Genomic DNA, 17,558 nt, shown 5'->3' with positions numbered 1-17,558 from the left:
TGGACCAGATGAAAAAATAACGTTGCGTGGAGGAATATTGCAAGTTTGGTTGAAGAAAAAACAGCAACAACTTTACCCGCATTTGTTGATTTTGTTTTTTATCTAGACCACTCTGTAAACCGCGGAATTTGATAGTTCCAATAACACGCTTATGGCCGGAAAAATGCGGGGTATTTCGTTAGAAGCGACCGGAGTGGACTATAGTATACGAGCAATATCAAATCTTACGCTTTCTTTCTTGAAGAAAAGGAGAAAAATATCGCGTGAAGAGTGGCAATATTATTAAGGCGCTCCTCTTTTCACTTCTTTCCGTGATCGTTTTGAATTTGGGGCGACTCGGAAAAACAACATTCCGCGGAGGGTAACTTGGCGGTACACCGCTATTCAAGTAATACCGTGTACGAGTACGACGCGTACAATAACCCACGCGGACCTGTCCAACGCAGAGCTAGAATCCAACTAAAACCCTTCACCAAGCTAAGAGATGCTACCTGAGAAAAAATATATATAAAATTGGTTTCTATAAAGACGCCAATTTATCGTTCCCCCTTCAACTGCTATAGATGGATGGGGATGCCAATGGTTCAACCCTCCCGATACCTTTTCTTTATTGGATGTTTTCATATTGAAGGTTGCCTTCTTAGAGCGAGTTTTAACTCCCTGGAAAAGGAAGTTTTAAGACCGATGGCATAAAGTGAGACAAAGTTGCATCGAGGAGTCATTCAATGGGGAAAAACCATTACAGTCTACGGGTTTTTTCGTTGTAAATAAAAAGATATTTTAAAAAAATGTAGATTTCAATGGGATCAAAAATTCCATAAAATATTTCAAGTGCATGATTCTAGTCGATGTTCTTGCGTGAAAAATATGCGTCGAAACAGTCTGTAAACGAGTGCAACAGCGCCGTATTAATTCAAACTTAAATCTCTGTCTTTGGGAAATTATTTGTCATAGCAATATCTGATTTTCATAAAAAAGCATTGCAAGATAGAGCTACTGACCCTAGATTTAGTTATAGGGCAAAACGTTTCATCACGCTGCCTTGTTTCTTTCATTTCTGATTAGAGCATTCATCCCTATTCAATTCTTAGTGGCTTTTCGTTGGGGGAATGGAGTTCCAAGCACACATATGCCTGGAAATGACATTCACTGGGGCACAAGAAAATCTATAATATATACGAAAGGGTCGTACGGTGTATATGAGACTCCATTCTCTTTCTCGCGCTCCGAAGAACGCTCTAGTCTCAGCTCTCTATTTTTCACTGTCCACGCTTTTCTCTCTTGAGCTTCCAACGACTACTTAATGGAGTCTCTCTCATTCTCTGCTCTTTCTCTCTCTCTTAGTTCTCGTATCGGGCCATTTTCTTTTTCACGCCGTTCCGTCATAGAGAACTAAAACCACAATCCATCGCGTCCGAGGCTAGGGACCTTCCCTGTATGGCGAGGAAGCCAGAAGCAAGGGGGCCCTCTTTCGAAACCGAGCGAGCGCAAAGAATTGGCCACTTTTTAGAGAAATTTCTAGGAAACAACTTTTATAAGAAATGGGGGAGAGAAATACAATCTTTCGCAAAACGATACATCTAGCTTACACCATTAGATCCAGAAAATTCACTTTCCAACTAAAATAATTTCATAAAAGTAGTTCGTTTGAACACGAGGATAGATTCTATGCTTGGAAATTAAGACTGAATAATATTAAAATTCGTTTCAATCCCCTACAAAATATTTTACCAACGATGACATTGAGATAATAAAGGAATGATTAATACATTTCACCAAGAGTTAATTTCGAGGGAAAATATAAAGTTAATTGCATTATAAACCCCCTGCTGTGTAATAAGCGAAAACAAAAGGCGCAAGTGGCCAAAAAGTGAAAACCCCCGTTGAGTTAATAATATTGCCTGGGAAACGGGGGGGGGATTCTGTGGTCGTTATAATCCAACTGCGGAATTAATCGATATTGGCAAATGTCATATGTTAATAAAATTCCATTTATGTTGATAAGTGAAGACACATACAGTTGGGAAAATGTAATACAGGCCTTCCAAAGCCTGTCGCCTTACAGAGGTTCTTAATAAAGGCCCAAGGAAAACTACGGTAGACTGACTATTGGTTGAAATGGTAATTAAAAAGTGCCGTTTTCGTGGCAGGAAAAGCAAAATAGTGTTTAAAAATCTTCTTCCGCTGAAGAAGTTTCGAAACTTAGCTCAAACTCTACGGTACTTTCACGATTCTCCACAATACCAAGGCGGATAAAAACTTATTGAAAGGTTATTTTACCTATGAGAAAATGGATTAAGAACGAGTTTGGTTCGAGACCCCATTATATTAAAGGGGAATGACTAGGAAGCTGTAGGTGTCGTTCAATAGGTCAGAATGTTTGATCGCCTCATTAGAGTTAAGCCTATATAGACTGGTCATCTCGCTCCCCTAGAGAATCTGATTTTACAGAGCGAGGACCTCTAAACCCGATTTCCCGACAATTATTAGAATATTACGTACGGCATTCATTAGCTAATGATTATGAAACGTTATATTTGTTGAATAAAGCGGGCTGGCGCAAAACTTGTCGTTCATCATAATCCCAAAGTCAAATTATAAGCGGGAGAATTTGCCAACGCGAGCGGAATTCCGCGACTTCCCTCTTTCCTTTCGTTAAAGCATAAGTTAATTACTAAAAACAATAAGTTAAACTAGCGCACTTGGTCTTTTTCATCCGTTTCAAACTATAAATATTCGCTAAGAAACTGAAAATGCTTTCAAGCGTTTTAAAATATTACGTCAGTCACAGACTTGACTTTCGAAAGAAACTATAATACGCGCTTACAAAATGAGCCTTTAACTTATTGGGTTTTATTATAAATTTATGGTAATAATATAAATTTGGTGGTTTTAGGCAAACACTATATGGCGTCTGTTAAACAATTTAACAATAATCAGAAGTATATTTGTCGAAGTATAACAAAACACGAAAATACGATACATACCAACGGTATAAATTCAGAGTCGAATTTCAGACGAATAGATTTCTGTCATTAATTAATTAAGGATATGGAATTTTCAAACTTGCCACCAAATTACAGCGTTCTCGCCTAACTACATTTAGATAATCGCCTTTCAAATTAGCATAGTTTCCATTTAAATTTCGGCGAAAAGCTTTCCATTAACTTTTCAGTTAGTCCTATAGACTCCAGAAATGAAATTTACTTGGCTCCTCTTTTGAGTTATGGTTTAGTTCGAAAACTTGAAGAACTCTTTTCCTCTTTCTCTCCATCCAACTCATTTCTATTTTCGATATTGGCCAAGAGATTTAGTGCGAGGGTGGCTTGCATTTGGGCCTAACGGGGAATTTAATCGAGGGCTACGTGAAGTGTTAAGAAAAGTCGGCAGTCCCGCATCGCGAACTGCCTTAAGGAGTCCTTATTTTCTAAAATTGGGAAAAGTGGTACAATTTTTCACAACGGTAAGCGCCACCATAAGTAAAGTACTTCTAAACTAAGTTTGAGTGTTTATCAGAGCTAGCGAAGAAAGTTGAGTTCGAAGTAGTCTTAAGCAAGTAGTCCACTAAGCCTTGTGAAACCGTATCGTTAACGTAACGTCACGTATCCAAATACGAACAGAACGCCATCTGATAACTTTTCTTAAACGATGCTTTCGGACTTAGGTAATGGGCGCCCTCTTTCGGATGATTTACGAACTTAAACGGTAACGATACGGTTTCGCAAGGCTAAGTGGACTACTTGCTTTAGGGTGATTTCCGATATAAAAATGTAGAATCACTTCTGGAGCGCAAAGTACACTGCAGGTTTACTTCTGATCGTTAAGTAATAGTCGTAACCTAGATAAACACTCGTAGGAGAAACTTATAAATGATTGTTATTAACATATGTCGCGACTCATAAAGACGAGGCAGACGAGCGTCACCAAAAGATGGGGAGAAGAGCTTTCGTAAACACGTGTCAAAGTGTCACCTGCTTCTCTGAAAAATGTTTCTCTCCGTTCGTTCTCGCTTTTTGGGCGCCTGAGCCAGAAAAAAAGACTGAGAAAGAATGAACGGTGTCGTCCCAGTACGGTGTTCAACCGTTATACGGTAGCATTCATTTATTATCAGAGTTCTCCGCGAAATTGCAGGAGAATTTCGGGGATGGGTATTGATGAAGAGCCTTTTTGTTGTCGGAAGCTAAAACCCGACCCATGGTACATGTTAGACTCATTCTACGCGTAAAACTGTGCCCGGTATTGACGATAAGGAGATAGCTATAGCGCAAAACGTGTTCAATCTCTATTAAGGCAGCTATAATAACACCCGGTCAGATAAAAGTTTATTACAAAACTGTAGGATTATCCTTTGAAAGCAGAAAGCATCTGTTTAGATAAAAGCGAAGCATTCTTTCGCTCAAACTCGAACTGCGGAATGGAACATTTTTAATGATAAGAAGAATTATATCTGGGAGATTTTCCAGCATAACTGCGACTTAACCTTTGCCAAGTGGAGCAAAATTCTACTTTGGAATTCGAATAAGGTTAAGTGCAATTTAAACTGTGGAATACTATGAGAAGACAACTTGACTCCGTTAATACTTAACCTAATATAGAAATCTGGCAAGTGGACCACCTCTCTTTCGGAGGACTTATCGAATGCCTTTAGATCCCAATCCGAATCTAGATGGGCTCATGGGAAGAAGGTAGAAATCGGTTCGCTCGGGAGCACCCTAGAGCACCCAAGAACGGCAATGTAAGTCATATTATACGGTTGGCTATACAGCGTGGTTCGGATAAAAAACTCAAATGGAAAACACCAACATCGCACATGGCATTAATTGTTTGTTTCCCATCCAAACACGAGCAGGTTCCACTGTTAAAGTTCGTCAAGCTATGTGCCATGGAAGTTTTTGATCCGAGCCACGTTGTCCATATGGTAGTAAAGTAGATGGGAAAGGTTTGCCCGTATATAGAATCGGCCGGCAGTTAAACTTCCATTTCAGCTCGGGAAATTGAAGCAGCCAAGCGAAGGAAGGTTTTCGTTTTTATTGACGTTGACCTATGAGAGATATACGCGATCAGCATCTATGACCAGAACCATCGGCGAGCCAAGCCAAGCAGCTCGGCTTCATCTAGAAATTGCTTTCTCCGCGACGGAAAGAAGGAATCCAATTCATCCAAAGAAAAAAGAAAAAAAAACCCTCTCCAAGAACGAAACGTCTACCCGAAACGCTACACACACTTTCGCTCCTGGACGGATAATTTATATATTCCAATAAAGGTCTTATCATATACTGATCCCGATTATAAATGGACTTATATATTTGTAGGTTCAAGAAGAAAAAACTGTAATTGATTTTTGCCAATTTATTTCAAAATCGAATAATTTCATTGTCGTATATCACTAAGTTTGTAATTGAAAAGGTACTCTTTTTTTAGAACATCATTTTATGTTCCCAAAGCAACGCAATCTCTCCTCTGTAAAATATGGCTAGCGAAATTGCACGACTTTATATTGAAAGATAACAATTCATCTTCGAAGAAAGAAATTTTTTTGAGGCCTTCATATAATAGGGGATGTTTAAGACAATATTTTGTTATCTCTTCTATAAAGTACCCTTTCGGAGAAGTTTGCCTCGCAACATTATATTGCTATCTTTCCCCCCATCTTGAAAAAAAAACTTCAAGTATAAATTGTGTTATGCTCCACGTTCAGAACTTCAGCTTAAATCTCATAAGGGAATATTTTGCCCAGCGTTGCAAAATAACAATTATTTTCTTGCTATACTTGAAGTCCAAGTAATCTTTTAAAAGTTGCCTGATTTTCTCTTAGTAAAAACTGTAAACAACCGTAGAAAGATACACGAATTATTCGATATAAAAGATAAATAAATCGTTGTTAGTAACAAAGTTACAAGTAATACAACCAGATTCTTTGAAATAGAACGAGAAAAATTGTTATTATCGTTTGCCTATTGTGGCGCCTGCCAGAACGCTCGAGAAAAAGTAACGAGTCAGCCACTAACTCATTCAAATGATAATAGGAAAAGGAGACAGTAAATAAGGAATTCTGGCCACTCATCAGACGCAATGGGAGCCTGCAAAGCAAATTCCACAAGAGTGTGTGTGTTGGGGAGAGGAACGAAACAAGTTGGTATCAATAATCCATACAGTTATCGCACACCCAATGCGTTTACTGAGAAAAGAACACCTTCATAGTCAGAAGATTAGTTACGAAGAAGCCAAATCAGTCATTTCTGGTGAGGCTAAAAATTGCGTTATCCTCTCTTTCATATTTTTCCGCCTATCGGTTCGTTTTCTCGTTTTCCGCCTTTTTCCCGTTATGGTCTCGTATATAACTCTATAACTATATACTAGAGGAAATCGTTAAGCCTTTGCCATAGCTATGGAGTGGACGGAGTAGAGAGAGGCAGAATATAGCTAGGGTTTCCTCCGGCCTCGTTTCCGTCTGAACTATTGGCCTTCACTCTCTTTCTAAACTAGAACCATACCAGAAAATGGTTTAGCTACTACCCGAAGGAACGTAGTCCATAGATCAAAATGGTACAGGAGAAAACATTATCAAGATAGATGCAGGGAGGAAGTTCTCTACTCTTCACTTCTTTGCCCATAAACCCCTTGGACTTATTTGTTCGTCCATATACTTCTAGAAAATCTCGCCAATTACTTTACGAGAAAATAGAAAAGCAAATCTGTACTTTCTACATTCAAGGATACAACTTGTTTCAAATTATGAATCACAATCATCCTAGTGAGGTCAAGGTAAACCATAAAAATTGGTTGTCATTTTGTTAAAAGAGACCTATCTAAGCCATCTTTTTAATTATAATCTCCTCCAGTTATCCTTTTCAGGAAGAATTAAAAACCGCCGACTTTCAAATTGGAGGGATGTAACGCCAAGGGCTAATATTTAAAAATATTTGTAAGCTAAAGATTTAAGTGTGTGTTTTAAATAACGCAAATGAAAGAGGCACGAAATTAGATACCTGAGGCCCTAAAACCTCTCTTTAAATAAGAGAGCTAAGTGCGTTACGGTTAAAACACTATGGATAAATAAAGGCTAAAGGCCGAGTCCGGCTCTAGAGAAAATTCTACCTCAGGCATTTCCTGCATTTTTAAAGAGACTGTAACGGTATTTATTTTAAAACTAACATAACGAGTCAGAATATTCAAGTTACAAATGTCAACCAACGAATTAGTTCAAATACGATCGGGATTCAGCATACCCTTTCACTATAGCGGGAGGAAGTAAATTAAGAGACATAATACCGGCATGAACGTTGTCTTGGAGAATGGTTTTAAAGAATGTTCAGTTCAAGAATCAAAGAAAGCTAGGTATAAAATTAAATGGATCAACGAAACTGGAAATCCAAAGCTAGTTAGTTCATCACACTAAACGGAATATTACACTTTAGCCCTTAAATTCTAGAGTTACAGGTCTAATATACGGATTAGCAATCGAGTCATCCCCGCAAACTACTTGGACCAATATTAGTAGGACCTGGCAATTACTCGCATCTCTCTATTCCCAGTCCCACTTTGCGCAATAACATAAGCTATATAATTCCCCAATAAGCTCATTACCTCATGTTAGCAAAGCCCGGTACGCGTAAATACATTTCCTATGTCCTTCCGCAAAGATAACCCATTACTATATCCTTAACGAAATCAAGGCTCACTTAGTAACTTAATATGGAGTTACAAGACTTATGAGGATACGAACAGCACGCGCGCTTTCATACGTATAATTCAGTGGCTTACAAATTAACTGGAGAAATAGCGCCGGATTTAAATGGAAAGGGAAGCAGGAGGTTCAAGAGAGTTCAATGGGATTTAAAATGACCAAACATGACAGAAATAGGATATCGCATCGAAAAGGGGCATGAACAAGAGAGAGGGGGTCCAAAGCCATTAAGATATATAAGGAAAATTCGCTTCATTAGAATTTTGACCCTCTTCCAAGCTCCACGAGCTCATAGCGTGAAGTTGCCTCTATTGTAAGTAACTTCAAACGCGTATTTCGACTATAAATGTATGGATTATTGAAGCGATGTCATATGGAAAAGGAGCAATACTAAGCTAACTGGTTGTTAGAAATACAATCCCTGGTGCCTTAAACTATATTCCACATTGGTGAGTGAAAACGACGGTTTAGAAATAGAAATTAATTAATTAATGTCATATCAAAAAATGCAACAATTTCAAACGATACGTGACTGAAATTGCGACCCAACCTCTAGTTACGAAGTTCAGGTCATTCGGGTGAAAGTCGAAATTAATATAAATGGAATGGTTTGGTTGAATTTATCTATCTACAAACGTCGAAATCTATATAATACATATTCTAATACCCAAAGATTTTTATTCGTTAAATTTTCCGTCGACTATTAATTAATGCGGCAAAATCAAAGAGAAGAATAATAATAATAGTAATAAAGCGTTAAACTCTACGACCGAGACCAAAGGAGTAAAGTAAACGACACGCTAAAATTTCTACAAAACTTCTAAAACCGGATTTAAATTGGAAAGCGAGTTTTTCTTATTAACAACCTCGTCGCTACTTTCTTCGGCCTTGACTTTTGAACTTTATGAAAACGTTAAGCATAAATTGAATAAATAATAGCAAGTATACCGCGAGAAAAGACGTCACGCGAAGTCACGTGTTTTTTTATAACTGTTTCCTTTCTGAAAAGGTTCATTAAAAAGTTGTACGGAATCTTTGAAACATAAAACAAACAATGTTTACGAACAAACAAAACAAAGAAGATGTATGTAGGAAGATTTTAACTCTAGGTGGTATATTCCTTAAATGGTAAAGGGGTGTTAACATAACGTCAATTTGACAACGATGTCACTATGGATATAACTGGAGAAGTTACACACACTTTCTGACTCTCTCTCTCTCTGTTTGACGATGGAGGGGGCGCAAAATTCGCGTTAAGATATCGTTCGGGCGTATATTGTACACGCCAATATCCATTCGGCCCACACGTGCTTTCGTGTTGGTGTTAATTAAAGCCGGTCGCGTTATTTGGGACGACTTTGATCGATCGACTTTGATTTGAAATTCAATAAGCCTATTGGGAAAACACTACAGTCTATTTGATTCGGGCACGTAAACGCTGACCTGTAAAGATAAACTTCTAATGGAAATGGACGAAACAAACTTTTTCTTAATTATATGTATATTGACTAACAAAAGGCATGGGCTGGAAAACATCCTCCTAAAATGTAGTGGTTACAACTGAAATGGGAACTGGTGTTGTTAAAAAATGTTCAACAACGAAACTTGAATTTAATTAAAATATTCAGTAGATTATAGTGTAATAATAAAAATATCGCATTCGCCTCGAGTATCTTAACAACCCTGTACCGTATAAAAGGACCTTCAAAGTATAGTTAAGTTAAGAAAGTTAGTCTTTTCTTATTAGTATACAAGACCTAAAACAAAAAGAGTTGGTTTCCGTTGGATAAAGAGGTAACACCATCTAAGGAATGTATAAAGTGCAAACTGTCTCCCATTTCTTTCGCGATACCAATCGAGATTGCTAATTTGCAAGTCAAAAGACGTGGTCTAAATTTCCACCGTTATATATACCTCAACTCCAGAACTTTTAGATTTCTATACACATTCGCAAGCTTGGAATAATCTCGATTCTACAGAGCATGAGCGGTGTTTTTAGCTGGTTGTTCCAAGGTTGAATCTTTCTTTCTCAAGGATCTGCTCCAGTTCTTTCGGATGCTTGGTGGAAATGGGTAGGTGACCACCAGCGGACACGGAGAAGGCGATGACACGTCAAAGAAAAAACGAGTTGAAGAGTAAAGAAGAAGGCTACGGTCTTGAGACCGCTTTTGGCGAAAGCCGAGAATTTATCCCGAGCCTAGAACGCGGATGGGTGGACGTTGTAAGTAGCTGGTGTGATTATCTATTGGCGTGTAAAGAGAACGTCCACTTCGCGGTACAGTAGTGTGGCTCGAGATAACAAATGAGAAAAAGCGAAACCAACGGAGAAGAACTAAAGAAATAGGGTCGGAAATACTAGGCCTCTAACCCTTTTGTTTCTAGAAGTTAAGGAAGCAAAATCCCACGCGTTTTTCGTTTAGTCTTAACGTTTTAATCGTTATAACAAAGCTATAAACCTTATGATAACTCCCAAATAATATATTTCTCGTTATAGAGAATCATTTGGTGCCTTGACCAAAACGTGTGATGTGATCCCATTCGCAAAAGAAGCTCTTCGTTCAGTCAATGAAACTCGAGCAATATTATTCTAGGTCTACCTTCCTTGAACACCCTTCCTTTGAAAATTCATTGAAAATGTCGTTGTTAATCGACAACGACATAAATCCACTTCACTTATAGAGGAAACTTTCATGGAAAAACAGAGGCACAAATATTAAAAGGATTTCGATTCGGAGAAGTGTTTTGACCATATTTCTATTTATAGTTGTTTGACTTTGTCCGCTTTTCGTGAAAATTTTGCAGATTATTTCTTACTTCGCAGAATTATTCTGAATGGAAGTATCTGCAAATGCTGCTATAGAGACTTCACGGAAGAGAGTAAGTCCCAGACTCCAGGGTTTGGTTTCGCATTGATCAATAATCGTCTTAGTAAAGCGAATTTTCCGTCTCGGAACATAAATCTAATAGGGAAGAGGAACATTTGGAGATTCGCCCGGACGCCAACCAAGCCAATATCGCTCGGCGTTACGGACGACTTTATATCGCTCCCGGCAAGATGCGAAAAGTGAGAGAGAGGAGAGGAAAGGAACACCGTACGGTTGGATATTGAAATCTGTTCCTTTAGGCCTAATACTTCTCGAGGAATATTTTTCACGTCGTAAAAAACAACCTTAACACGAATCACCGCGTTTCTCCTATGTATATAAGGATGGTTCTACTACCTTACGATCCGAATCCCTGGAATGTCCCTCTTCGAAGTCGAATTGCTTCCTCACTGAACAGTTTCGCGGGAACCCAAAGAAAAGCCGTACAGTTCCCTATCGTTGTCAACTACGGGTAAAAACAGACTCCCGTGTCTAGATATTCGAATAGAAACGCTTTCGGAATCAATTTCGCATTCTAGAGATATTTTTCGGGTGGGGGAAATGCAAATGCTACGTCAAATTTCCTTCTATGCCTTTCGTCATAAGTAAAATGACCCTTAACTAAGTTTGTAAGAAATTGTGCAGGGTTGGACGGCAGAAACTATACAGGCTAGGCCATTGAAAACTTCGTCTATTGTTTAAGACTCAAAGGGTTAGATGGAAGTAGTTCCAATGAACCTTAACATCATATTCTTCATTAAGCTCTGAAACCTAGATTAAAAGTTGGACTATACTGTATTCGCTAACTTTTTAGATTTTGCACACGCTATCGTCAATATCATTAAGGGAACTGTATCTAGAAAGAGATACGTATAGCGGTTATACGGGACATACGTATCGAGTGAAATAAAAAAGAATTAAGTCAAAAGCGCGGGCCATCATTGGGATATAGGTTGGGCCGGCCCGAAACGCAGGTGTTAGACGTAACGAAACGAAACGCGTGACTCTCGGGCTCGATTATCGGAGCAACGCATTTGTCAAGCAACGAAGCGTTAAAGAGAAATGAATTCCGCGGCCTGGGTTCTTATATATCTAGGGCTTCGACGCAAAGTATTGAAAGAAGCCCCGCTCGCTCGCCCGCTCTCTCTCTCTCTCTCTCTCTCCCAAAACGACCAATTTTTCATAAGTTTTTCATGATTCATCAGAAAAGAGGAGAGAAAATATATATATTTGTAGACGCCGGAGCCGATTAGTTTACGTATATCCTCGTACGAAACTTGATTCGTGTCTTCCATTTTCGAGGAAGGTCCAGGCCGGCCTTTTTTTCCTTATTGATCGACTTAATCAATAGAGTCACGTCAAATTCCCCTACGAGAGAAATGGAAAAAATGACAGCCTAATAAAGAATCAATTTGGAAGAAAAAGTGTCCAATTTTCTTCGTAGAATAAGATGGAGACTAAAAAATGTTTGGCGATCAAGCGTTGCGCTTCTGGTATAATTAATTACCACGCCGAGTATGCGCGTGTCTTAAACTAAGAGGGGAAAAAACTGTGCAACAGACTCGCGATCGCTCAACGAATGTGTCCGTGTACTTGTATGCTAGCCATAATCGAATTTCTTGAAAAAAAATACAGGCAATAATGAATTAACGAATACCTACGCGTGATGTGACATTCGTGTCCCGTGTCGCGCCGAGTTATTACACCCCGCCTTTTTTTCCCTTTCGCGCGACTTTTTCTCAGGCCAGTACCCTAATTTCAATTAAAAGGATTATGGGTAGGTATGTAAAAGAAATGAACAGTGCACGCGCTGGTAGGAACTCCATCCACGAGATTCGAGGACCTTTTGGCGCAACCGACACGCTTCAGCAACTTACGGAAGGAAGACTCGGTTCTCTCTCTCGCTTGCTCGCGTGAGACACGACAGCTAGCTTGCTATCGAGACACGACACGCTGTTGCCATCACATTCCCTTTTCCACACCGTGGCCTTTATCAAAAGCCACTCTGTGGAAACAATCCGAAGGCTAATTTGAAGAGAGTTGTATTAGGTCTAAGGCAAGCGAACAAACAAGCAAACCAACTCCGTTAAGTCAACTATCCGGATCAAAATTACCTCTAAATAAAAATTGGAAGAGAGAAGATTATAAGAGAAAGAAAATAGAAAAAGAACAAACAATGATATATCTTTCAAGGTTGGCTGGTCTGAAATGGGCTTCAGTCCGCCCATTCGTAAGTGAGTACGCGAGCTAAATGATGAATGACCAGAGTTGCAATTAGTTAAATTCAACACCAACAAGTAACCGAGTAAAATCTCCTCAAAATTAACTATGGAATGAAGACTTCAAGATATAATTTTGGATTTATGAAGGCATGACGTGGTGGTTCAAAATCACATTTTCATGCAGGAATATTTCCTTTTAGTGTTTGAATTAGTGGTCAATTATAGAGTCATTAAGTTGGGGATTAAACCAGGAAACAGGTTCGCTCGGTTGGTATATAACTAATCGATTCGTCATTAGACTTTGATATCAAAGAGACCCCCTTGTTTACTATAGACTTTTAGCATTAGTTCAACCCTGACGCGCGATTAATGAGTTCAGTTTTCAGTTCCCGCTCCAAAAATCGAAGCTGAATAAAGGCCGACTTTGCAGTCTACTCTACACCTATCGAATCCCCTTCCCCACTTTAAACAAATAAATCACAGACAAGTGGACAGAATTTTGGAAACTATATCCGAATCTATGCCCGCATTGAAAGATTTGGAAGTCAAGAGAAGAGAGGCAGGGTTCTCTGAAAGTTCTCGCGCGGCATTTTTAGCGTTTGGGTATATAAGGTTGTTACTGGGCCGTGAGGCGATAGAAAATTAATGCCTTTTTAAGAGAAGTAATTAATTACTCGTGACGGCACCAAGGACGACGGTAATAAATAGATGGTGGGGCTATAAAACTTCGCTTTACTTTCACTACTTCTCAATCTAACCTTCTCTATTTAATACCAAGACGTATACGAGTCTTATGTTCAAAACCGAAGAATCGCTTTCAAGCGACCAGTGACTAAACCCTAGTAAGTAAGCGAAATCTCTGATCAAAAGGATTCAAATTGTGCTAGGATAAATAATAAAACTCTCTTTCTTATCAACATCGTCGCTTTTCATCTAAAAACGTAATTAGAAGAGAGTCTCAGTTGATCCAATGAAACGAGGCGAGTAAAATTCTGCAAAGGCTTAGGGATCTTTCCTTTTTGTAATTGGCGAAAGGTTGTAGGTTTCCAATCACCAGTTTTGATACGGCTTTCCTTCACGCGGATGAACTGGCGCGAGACGCGTCGTGTCGTGTCTTCCAAGTCTCCATCACGTGTAAATTAATCACTTTTCCCGAGGAAATGTATCGCCCCCTTGATGAAGCTGAGCCTCGAAAATCCAGGCGGCTTTAACCGTGCCTAAAGACTTTGTTTGCTTTTCCGATGAATATTTCATGAAAGAAAAATCTAGCCCTCATTTCCAACCGAGCTTCGGGTTTAAGATTACTCCGGTCTAAGTTTCCCGTTCCAGGCTTTCAGGAAAGAAAAACGAAAAGGGAAAGTTTTACATACATATATACTCTGGAATTGATGCAACTTTTTCTATAACCAGAGTCAAAATGTTTTTCCTCTTCTCAAAGAGTTTTTTTCTCTTCAGTCTTTTGCGTTGGATTATTAGGAATACTCCGCTGGAAAATAAGGCAAGGGATACGCTGTTTCGTCATTACCATGTTTCTATCTTCGTCCATACTTTCAAGCTCTATTGCCTCTAAGTCAGTGAATAGACGCCCTTCCTTTCACTTTTTGTTCGATACCAATACCGTAAGCCTTGGTTATGTAGCAACAAAATCGATCTTCGTAATACTTTGTAAGAAAAGGTGGTGGACCAATTATCTATATGGCCGTGCACGTACACAGGTGACTTCCGCCAGAGAAAGAAAAGATATTTTGGGAATTTATCGAATAAAGTGTCAAGTTAGTTTCCGAGTTACCGTAACGGAACGCTTAGAATCTTATATTTCCTTTTCACCCACACATCTGAAACACTACTTTCTATACTGTGGGATTTAATATTAAGTAGTGTTGCGCCTTAACCTATGCACCTGAACAGAAGTAAAGATGAAGGAAAAATACAAGCCAAAAGTAATCTCAGGCGCAAGAAAAACCGTTCAATCAGTCTAACTTTTTCTAAGGACATTGTATGAGATCTATACCTAAAACCGCGCCGAAAGCTTATCCGATAATGCTATAGAAAACTAGCTTTAAAGAGATACTTTTCCATTTTCACTGAAAATGCAAGTCCCATTCTTCAAATATTATTTCTTGAGAGAATCATCCCCATACTCCTTTGAAAATTGGGAAAATATTTACCATTTTATCATCATGATCAAAAGATTAGTAGAGGAAACCATTCAGACACAACTAAATACAGTGTTCTAGTTGAAATACTTCATTTAAGTATTCCTTAAGTGAAAAAGCGAAGCGATCGTGACTTTGAGGGAAGCTTTCCTATAACTAATGACTCATTAACGCGGTAAGTGAAAAGATAGCCTATCACCCTTATTTTGGCAGTACTAATAATTCTTCGCCACCGAACAATTCATCACTGGTTCTGGCTGGCTAGGAAGTAATCCGCTTTTTCTGTGAGAGCGAGAGGAAAGAGAGAGAGAGAGAAAAAAAATGAGGGAAGAGGAAAAATTCGCCCTTTTCTCTTATTCCTGGAGATCGTGGTAACTTTTTCCGATTTCATCTCCTTTTCAGGTCCCCGGCGCGAGGCGCGAATCCATTCATACACGCTCGCTTTTCTTTCAAAATAGGAGGGGCAAAAGTCCAGCTTCTCAAGACTTCTGGATAAAATAGGCGAACTCGCCTGGAACTCGGAAGGCCAAGCTCTTGGACAATTGGCGAAGATTGATTAAGATTACCGGGTTCTTTTTCAGTTCAGCTATGGCGGGTAGCGAAGGGGCTTTTATTCCAAGACGCGCGTACCGCGTGGTTCCTAGCAATCCCATACTTTTATTTTCCTTCCACCGACTGAGCCAGCCGATAGAGGCTTAGGCCGCTGAATAGTCGAGATTGAAAGAGAAAAATACTCGTAGGTAGGAACCCCCTCCTTTCAATTGGCACGATATATACGCGAGAAGAAAAAGGAGAAACGAATCCCGCGAAGAATCGGACTGATCCCTTCCGAGTTCCGTCTCTCTCTCTCTCTCCCAACAAGAAGAAGAAAAGTTTATTCGAACTCTGGCCTTTAAAAAAGGGTAAAAAAATACCCTTAAAAAGTTTAAAAAAAAATAAACTAGCGCAACAGTATTGCTTTCCAAGAACAGGATTATTCAATTTCGATAGAAATTTCATTCGTTAAGACTGGGTTTGTTTCAGATTTTCAATCTCATCTAGGTCAAGTTGACAGTCAAGAACTTGAAGCCCACCAAGACCTTGTGTTTTTTCTTGCAGTGGAATCTGTCCCCTTCGTATCGCAAGTTTTATCTCCCCACATAAGCCAGTGTCCAGTGGTTATGTATCAACGCCTCTGGCTATTTTATAACGTTGCGAATAATAACTTAAAGTAAATTTTCTATTTGCTCCCCGCCATATACGTATTGAAAGAAAAGAACAAGAAAGAAAAAGCGTTTCCCCCACAAGAAGTCACAAATATCATATTTGGGGCCAGTGTTAGCTTTTCTTCTCATTCTAGCCTACAAACTGGTGGTCATAAAGAATATCGCCCTATGACTATTCCAAGTCCTATTTGGCCTTTTAAGCATTCAATTTTTACGACGTTGTTTGGCCTTTTTATCGCGAGAGAGCTACACCACCAACCCTCCTTATGTAATTTCCTTGCTTTCAAGGAGTTAGGGATGCGGCTAGGCAAGCTTCCCCGCAACGCGCGGATTTCCTACAACCACCCTGCTACCCCAACCCCGTCCATTTCTCTCGTTCGCCCTTCAAGCGCGTTATCTCTTCCAGAGATAGGAGAGAGAGCCGTGTTTTCCTCCGAAGGCAGACGTGTCAAAGGGCATCATCTCCCAGAGTGTGAGAGGCAAGAAACTCTTCGTGACTGGGCTATTACCGAAACCATCTACGCAGCACCCCGACCTACAACCTCCATCGCTATCGCACCCTCTTATGCCAGGATATAAAAGCCAAAACGGCAAGCGCGCCAGAGATGGATTTTCTTAGCCAAGATCGCTATATCATAAATACCTTATATCCCCTCTTAGAAGTACATAACCTAGTGTTATAAAAATAAAAGAAATAGGAGTGTCACGAGTAACAAACAAAAACAGTTTGTTTTAAACGTCAATATCATCAGGGTGATCCAATAAGAGTGGGTTGAGCTTACGAAACGTTACTTGCCAAGAATGTCGTGGTCACCCTATTTTTCTTGCCCAAAGAGTAAAACGCTTTAGCTACTACCCATAGAAATCTAGATTCAATTTCACAAATACACGCGCTATCACATTTTGCGAGTTATGCTAAAAATTCGAATTTCGAAATATCCCCATTTCGTGCATGCAAAAATGTGTTACCTTCAATTACACGGAGCAGAAAATTCTGATATTAAATTTTGAAGAAGGTTTGACGGAAAAATACCTTTTAAAAAACCTATTAAGGTTATCAAAATTTGTAGGTAAACACGTTTTAAAGCAGTTCATGGTATTTGAAACTTTATCCCGTAGCGTTTCTCAGTTTTCAAGTATACTAAGCTTTCGGAGAAATGTTTGTTGAGCAACGCATTAGAGAAAATGGAAAAATTCCAGACTTACTTTATTGGAAGTGGGATGAATTCGGAATTCCTCAGAGGATGATGTAGTCGTACGATACAGTGTCGGTACATCTTAAAACTTGAGGGAGAACGTTCCCGTAGGAAATTCGTTAGAAGATCGCGCACCGCTTGTCGTACGTTGCGTGTAAGACGAGTTTATCCGGGACGAAAATTAATTAATCCCCGACGTTTCGGATCTTTCTCTCGGTCATTTGACAC

General features: G+C 39.3%; 1 long non-coding RNA gene across 7 annotated transcripts; it reads left to right on the top strand.

The window, feature by feature from the left end:
• Window positions 1–535: 535 nt before the first annotated feature.
• On the top strand, window positions 536–17,346 carry LOC149661410 (uncharacterized). 7 transcript variants are annotated; one of them, XR_016368881.1, is made up of 5 exons: window positions 536–4,735; window positions 4,850–6,242; window positions 6,487–6,765; window positions 6,843–10,564; window positions 10,655–17,346. It is a non-coding gene; the product is annotated as an uncharacterized LOC149661410 (long non-coding RNA). The 7 variants fall into 7 exon arrangements; XR_016368885.1 differs by having other exon boundaries at window positions 4,850–6,765; window positions 6,856–6,925; window positions 10,182–10,564; XR_016368882.1 differs by having other exon boundaries at window positions 4,850–6,765; window positions 6,843–6,925; window positions 10,182–10,564.
• Window positions 17,347–17,558: the final 212 nt, after the last annotated feature.

This window comes from Phalangium opilio, unplaced genomic scaffold (assembly GCF_054372755.1).
Source record: "Phalangium opilio isolate 3A_F unplaced genomic scaffold, DU_Popi_V2 ptg000070l_1, whole genome shotgun sequence".
NCBI classification, from domain to species: Eukaryota; Metazoa; Arthropoda; class Arachnida; order Opiliones; family Phalangiidae; genus Phalangium; species Phalangium opilio.
Note: the sequence above shows the minus strand (reverse complement) of the source record. Positions and strands in the feature narration are given on the sequence as shown.